This window comes from Caretta caretta, chromosome 16 (assembly GCF_965140235.1).
Source record: "Caretta caretta isolate rCarCar2 chromosome 16, rCarCar1.hap1, whole genome shotgun sequence".
Lineage (NCBI taxonomy): Eukaryota > Metazoa > Chordata > Testudines > Cheloniidae > Caretta > Caretta caretta.
The window spans coordinates 19,514,671-19,522,531 of NC_134221.1; positions in this window are offsets into that span (position 1 = coordinate 19,514,671).

A 7,861-nucleotide genomic window follows, 5' to 3' on the forward strand; every position below is an offset into this window, starting at 1 on the left:
TGCAGAGCTAGCCCAAGGTCCAGGTGCCAGTTACACCCTATTTTGAGTGTTGAAGTGGGACATAAATGTTCTGTAAGCCTTATGCTGGCTGTCTCCACAGATGGGGATTTCCCACTTAGTGTTCTGGTTGATTTTCCAATAAGTTGTCAGGACATTGTCAGTAAAGTCATCAGGGCAAATAAAAGTTTTGAGCACGTTCTCAGGATAAATCCCTTTGACTTCTAAGGAGTCAATATGGGGATCAATATGAAAATTGAATGGTGGATAAGGAATTGGTTAAAGGGGAGACTACAGCGGGTCACACTGAAAGGTGAACTGTCAGGCTGGAGGGAGGTTACCAGTGGAATTCCTCAGGGATCGGTTTTGGGACCAACCTTATTTAATCTTTTTATTACTGACCTTGGCACAAAAAGTGGGAGTGTGCTAATAAAGTTTGCGGATGATACAAAGCTGGGAGGTATTGCCAATTTAGAGAAGGACCGGGATATCATACAGGAGGATCTGGATGACCTTGTAAACTGGAGTAATACTAATAGGATGAAATTTAATAGTGAGAAGTGTAAGGTCATGCATTTAGGGATTAATAACAAGAATTTTAGTTAAAAGCTGGGGACGCATCAATTAGAAGTAATGGAGGTGGAGAAGGACCTTGGAGTATTGGTTGACCACAGGATGACTATGAGCCGCCAATGTGATATGGCAGTGAAAAAAGCTCCTGTTTAAGAAGGATGAATTCAAACTGGAACAGGTACAGAGAAGGGATACTAGGATGATCCGAGGAATGGAAAACCTGTCTTATGAAAGGAGACTCAAGAAGCTTGGCTTGTTTAGCCTAACCAAAAGAAGGCTGAGGGGAGATATGATTGCTCTCTATAAATATATCAGAGGGATAAATACCAGGGAGGGAGAGGAATTATTTAAGCTCAGTACCAATGTGGACACAAGAACAAATGGATATAAACTGGCTTGAAATTAGACTTGAAGGTTTCTAACCATCAGAGGAGTGAAGTTCTGGAAAAGCAGCGGGGGCAAAAGACCTATCTGGCTTCAAGATTAAACTCGATAAGTTTATGGAGGAGATGATATGATGGGATAATATGATTCTGGCAATTAATTGATCTTTAACTATTCATGGTAAATAGGCCCAATGGCCTGTGATGGGATGTTAGATGGGGTGGAATCTGAGTTACTACAGAGAATTCTTTCCTGGGTGTCTGGCTGGTGAGTCTTGCCCACATGCTCAGGGTTCAGCTGATCGCCATATTTGGGGTTGGGAAGGAATTTTCCTCCAGGGCAGATTGGAATAGGTCCTGGGGGTTTTTCGCCTTCCTCTGTAGCATGGAGCACGGGTCACTTGCTGGAGGATTCTCTGCACCTTGAAGTCTTTAAACCATGATTTGAGGACTTCAATAGCTCAGACATAGGTGAGAGGTTTATTGCAGGAGTGGGTGGGTGAGATTCTGTGGCGTGCATTGTGCAGGAGGTCAGACTAGATGATCATAATGGTCCCTTCTGGCCTTAATATCTATGAATCTATGAGTTCACATTTTTTGGCCCTTGCAGGTTTCTTAGAATTATATTTTGCAATCAGTGAAAATCTCTAGGCTTGTTCAGGATTTTTTTTCTCCTGAGACTAACACAGACTGTCCCATATTGAGAATGTAACGTCTGTTTCGATTTCTGTATAGAATAACGGGCCAGATTCTCAGCTGGTGTAAATCAGCAGAGCTCCACTGAACTCAATTTGGTTTTGAAGTTGGGTGTAAATAGTCTGCAGTTCTAAGGACTATCCCAGCAATGGAGCTAAGCTGATTTACACCAGGTGAGGACCTGCCTCAATCATTATAATACCCTTGGCAATAAGCAAAAGGCAGACTGTGTGGTCTGAAAACTCAGAAAGTCCCTCCTGCCCTTACATGACCCACGCCCACAGAATGCGTTTCCAGGCCCCTGGTGCACCAAGTGGAAAGAATGTTTTCTTCTTTGATCATGAAATTTCCAAATCCCACACTTAGGGCCTGATCCAAAGCCCTGGAGTTTAATGGGAGTCTGTCCATTGATAGCAATGGGCTTTGAATGGGGCCTTTCAGAAGAAAATAGTGCAGCAAAAGGATATACTTACTGCTCCTGCCAGCCACCAGCTCCTAGTAATTCCAGCAGCTGTTCCAACTCAGCTTCTTTCTTGCAGCACGCCCATATGGGGAGGGCGGGCAGGCGACTGACTTACAAGCAGAGGGGTTGGGCTGCTCTAGTATGAAAAGGCAGCCCAGCTTATTTAGCACTAGGGGTTTGAAATATTATTTTTCTATTAATACATCAGTAAGAAGGGCTAATGGGCTTGCCAACCCTGTTCCATTCTCAGACCCAGCTGAGCAGGGCAGAGGCGTCTTCTGGAGACTAGGTATAGGCAGTAAGGGGGCTCCTGCGGCTGGTCCTGAATAGCGGAGAAGAGATGCAAGGAGAAAATGCTTTGAGTCCCTACAGCCTGTTTGGAGTGAGTTTTATAGTTTGAATTAATAAACAGCGCCGCCCTGAGGCAGGAGCTTGAAGACTTTGAGTGGGGTATCAGTCCTTCCAGGGCTGGAGAAGCAGGCCAGCAGCCTACAACATCCATTTCTCCTCTTCCTCTCCTGGGACAGACATCAGACCTGCAGAGTGGTCACCTGAACCTCCAAATGTGCATGCACTCAGCCTCTGAGGTCCAACACATTCAGGAACATCAGACCATGCTAGCGAAAGGTCAGGGAACTTGGACTGAGGAGGGTTGCACAGCTGACCCGAGATGTGCACCTTCCTCAACTCTAGCTTCGGTATCTTCCCCTGAAGGCATCTATGGTAAGAAGGGAGGAGACCTGGGAGTTGTCAGGAAGAGAGGAAGGGCATGTGGGTAAGTATCTAACATGTGTTAGGGTCTATAAGAATACATGGGGGGCGGTGAGGAAGTGTTCCCATTGCGGGTTCAAGTTCACATTTGCCTACCTTGGGAGAAGTCCCCCAAATCCTAGAAACATAGAATTTGCCACCCTGGGTTAAACCGAGTCCTAGATTAAACCACTGAGTCCAGCATCCTGCTTCCTACAATGGTCAATATCTTATGCTTCAGAGGAAGATGAAAACAACCCATTACAGGTAGCAAATTGTGCATGGGGGTGAGTGTGGAGGAGTTCTTTCTTGGATCACCCAGCTGATCCCCTTCTGCCTGGAGCTACGAGATTTGTTTACATTGTCACCTCAGGACTAGACTCTGCCCGAGTACTCCCTAACTCCCCCACTAGTCCCACGGAAATTCATTTGACAGCAGAGTAAAGCACCATTTGATGTAAAGAAGGGCAGCAAAATTTGGCTCTGAGTTTGCCAGGATTCGGAACATAGTTAGATATGCTTCACTTTTCCAGGAACCACGCTGGCTGGATCCTACGAGCTCATTCCTGCCAGGTTGTATGATGAACCGATGCAAATGGAATCGTGAGGACTGTGCCAACCTCAGACTTTTAAAGGAACCAAATGGTAGAAGGAAGGCAACGATTCCTCACAAGTCCTTGGGCTGTGGAAGAACAGAGGCACAAAGAAGCTATTAAATTGTCTCTTTGGCTTTCCCTGCTGACCACGGATCATCAGCTATATTTGAAAATAAAAATGGGTTCTGCGCATGCAGATGCAGAGAAGAGCCTTCCCTGTGGGGCACTGGATCCATTCATCTTGCTCCATGGGAAATTTTAATTAAACTCCCTTTGATTCAGGCATGCTCTGCATCCCAGTGCTCCTCTCTGCCAAGGTGTTCAGCAGCCAAATTCTTGTTCAAGGCCACCACCCCATTTTTACCCCTTCTCCATTAGAGGATAGAATATGAACTCCCAGTCCTCCACGTTGTTTATGTGTAGTTACAGTCTATGGGCCTGATTCAAAACCCATGGAAGGTAACAGGAGCTTTGCCATTGATTTAATCCGGAACCAGAAAAAGCCCTCGGGCTTGAATTTGGCCCTTACATAACTCCATCCGCTTCAAAAGTTGTGCCTGCTTACACCAGCATTAAACTTGGCCCACTAGGTTTCTCCATTTAGAGCTGGCGTTTGTTAGCCAGCCAGAAGGGAGGTGTTTCAATACAGCTGCTAGCTCTCCACATTAATACTGAGCTTCGGATTACTGAGCGCAGCCATCCCAGTGGCCTGGAAGGCACCAGGAATGGGCTGAGCTGATTGGCTTCGAGGATGAATCTAGGCCTGGAAAGAGTTGCACTCTAGTAATGCGAGCACAGGTGACAAGAGCTCTTGAGTGCTAACCCCCTTCTGACACTGACCTCAGTTGAGTGCTTCCTCTGCTTTTGTTTGTCCATCCGTAAAAGGAGCCATGGTGGTATTTCCGTCCATCCCAGGGCTGCAGCGGGGCATGCATTACGGCTAAAGTGCTGTACAGATGACAGAGGTAATGGGGCGATTAGTGGGAGCAAGATTTCTCATTCCACCCAGCTACCTCCTCATGCCAACCCCTGCTTTAGAAAAGCTCTTTTCTCGGTGGAGATAAAATGGTTCCCCAACTCCTGTCACGCTGGTGACAGCGTCCAGATTTCCGCATCCCTTCAGCTATCAGGCTGGCGTCATTACGCAGGCTTCCTGTAAAACATACCATTACAATGAAAATCGCTATCGTTGAGAGAGAGACAAGTTTGGGGTAACAGTACATTTCATTATAACAAACACTAAGCGCTGATACAAGACTTCCTCTAGGAGTCACAGGAAGGGCTGGAGAAATGACCCCAAGAAGAGATGGCTAGTCCCCTTTGCTGGCTTGGATGTAGTAAGTTATTTATGTTGATTTCAAGGTTTAATTGCCAGTTCTATGGGAGGTACAGTGTGCATTGCATCCCAAAAGAGAAAGAAGTTGCTGGCCACCGCTGTGTGACAATAGCTTTCTTGGGTTGCCAAGAATCAACCCAGAGAGACAAATTCAGCTTGTCCAGATATTGGGGCAAACTGACATAATAGATGGAAAATTCCTATATAAAAAAAATCCGTCGTGCCTGATGATTCATCTTTTTAGGCCAGATTATCAGCACAGCATTTGTACATACATTCGTGACACTTGTACAGTAAATACCAGTTAGTGACATCACTGACCATTTGTATGCATAATGTACAATGATTCTGCAAAGAGTCATGTGAAAATTAGGTGTACAATGACATGCATATTTTTGCATGAATAAGTAGGTATGCACTGATCTGAAAAATCCCATCCTTTATGTTTTAATATCATGCTTAATTATCCCCAGTAGAACATGTGATTAAAATTGTTTGCTCTCTTTCATCTCTTGCTCTGTTTGGTAAGGTTGGTGAGTCTAGTTTGAGAATCTTAATGACTGATTACTGGTGTAGATAGCATTTCCTCGCTGCCCTCTGGATGTGAGTTCCACTGCAATCTATATTGTCTGGAATATGTTAGACCAATTTGGCACTTCTTCACTCATATGAACTTTGTGTTTTAAGTTCAGTTTTCTTTCAGAAAAGGTAAGTAAAATATCAGCTCACTCCCGGGAACAGGATCATCAGTTCAGGTTTGAACTGGCCATCCCAAGGAAGCTTAAGTGACCTTATGACATTGAAAAGTTATTCTGTATATATGGGGAAAATTTCTTCCGTTGAGCTCTCCAAACCAATCTCTCTCATAGATTCCAACAGAATGAGACCTGGAGGCACTGATTATATCACTGATTGATGGACTAATTAGTTACAGAATTTGCACTACCCCAGGGCTGTCAAAGTAACAGGATATAAACTATAAGGAAGCTGCTGGTGGTGTTGAATGGTGTTCTGTACCTGCTAGGCAGGGCCAACCTTCAGGAGTGTATAATGCCTATTGGCAGTGCTCTGTCTCAGTTCCTAATTTACTCCCAAGTGGCAATTCCAGGTACTGGTTATGACCTCAAATTGCTCTGAATGGCCTAGGATTTTGGTTATTTAAAAAAACCTTCCCTGAGCCTATGATCCCTCTTGGAAGTGATGGTCCTTTGGGAAATTTCTGGTGTCAGCAAATGGGCTTGAATTCTGTAGGGCGCCAGCTGGGGGATCCCAGCAGCAGGCCCTCCTTTACTGAGCTCCCTCCATGAGGTGGCTTGCCACAGCACGGCCGCCTTCGGGGGTCATTGTAAAGTGCGTCTCCTTATCCTGGCTTCTTGAATGACATTTTCAGCTGTGCTGAGCAGATACTAGCCAGCTAGAGAAAGCATCCCTTGAGCTATGAAAGTTTTGGGCAGTCATGCTTATTTCAACTGCATGTGGTTTTCTAAGTCACTGATATGGTGTAACAACGATCCATGAATAAGATGCCCTCTGTGAGTGTTTTCCCCCAAAGATCCTACCACTGTTTGAGTATTAAAAGAACTGACTATCTGGTTCTTTGCCCAACTTCTCCTCTTCATCTTTCTTTTACTGGTTTAGAAGGAACAGGCCTAGAGCCTCAGCTGGAGTTACAGCGAGGTTACCATGGAATCTCTGTGCAAACATTATGTCATACTGCCCCCCGCCTAGCTCCCTCTGCTCCCCATTGGAAGCCCAGCTGCCTTTGCCCGCTTTGTAAACATGGCTCTGCATTGAAGCTGAAGCTTAGCTTCTTCAGCTCCTTCATTGTTACTTGTGGATAGCTGCCTCCCACTCTTTCTTCCCTCAAAACTCCAGGATGTGCACACTCTATTGATCAGCTGCTCAAAAAGGAGACAACAGGAAAGGGAAGCACAGAGGAGTAAATTCATCCCTATGGTCAACTCTGCTGCTATCAACTGCGTTACACCAGTGATGAATTTCACTCAATATCTCAAAGACAAAGGGTCCAGTGTGATATTACAGAGAGACTTTCCTATCAGGGCAAACTTGATCAAAGGGAGCCTGCAAGGCGAGGATCATGTCTCTTGCCTGTAATTCTCTGTTTTTCCCTGCTGCTATGGCAAATATTTGCATGTGGAGAGGAATTTTCTCCCAGGCTGCCCAGCTTTTCCATCGGCCAGTTCCTGAAGTGAAGTCACAGTTCTGTGACAATTGTGGGTACAAATTGGTTTTGGGGAAAAAATTACAGCCTCTTCCCATAATCTTCATTAATGATCAAATCCAAAATGCCTATACAGGTTCTTGTTACAGACCCTCCTAAAACGAGGTGGGTGTGACGCAGCTGATTAGCCTCCCACTAGTGGAGAGGATGAATTAAGTCAAATGGCAAATGGTTAAAAGAGAGGACTATGGAGGCTGAAAGGGGAGCTGCAAAGTGAAGTTGCAGGAAAGATGGTGCCTCGGCGTGGGTATCTGTATTTTGTTACTTTGTTAATAAACCAGACCCAATGGAAGGCTGTTGTTATTGGACTCATAAAAGCCTCTTTTTTATGAGTTATTGAGCAACTAAGAGGGGAAACTGAGTCTGGGTGCCACAGAGCCACCCCTGGCCATGACGAGACACCCACAAGGTGAAGTTACAGTTCCAAAACAGCCTGCTGAGATTTTGCTTCTCTTCCAGCTGGGACCGGAAGGAGACGTGTTGAAATACCAGAAGGAAAGTCTGTTCCCGTAGGAACTGAGAGCCCGTTTTTCAAGAGAGCTTTTGCATGCTCAACATTCACAATTGGCCATAGATTTTCAAAAGAGCTCAGTCCCATGGAGGCACCTACATAAAGAGCCAGGTTTACAAAAGGGCTCAACACCCAAGGTGAATCCAATATTATAGAATATCAGGGTTGGAAGGGACCTCAGGAGGTCATCTAGTCCAACCCCTTGCTCAAAGCAGGACCAATCTCCAATTTTTGCCCCAGATCCCTAAATGACCCCCTCAAGGATTGAACTCACAACCCTGGGTTTAGCAGGCCAATGCTCAAACCACTGAGCT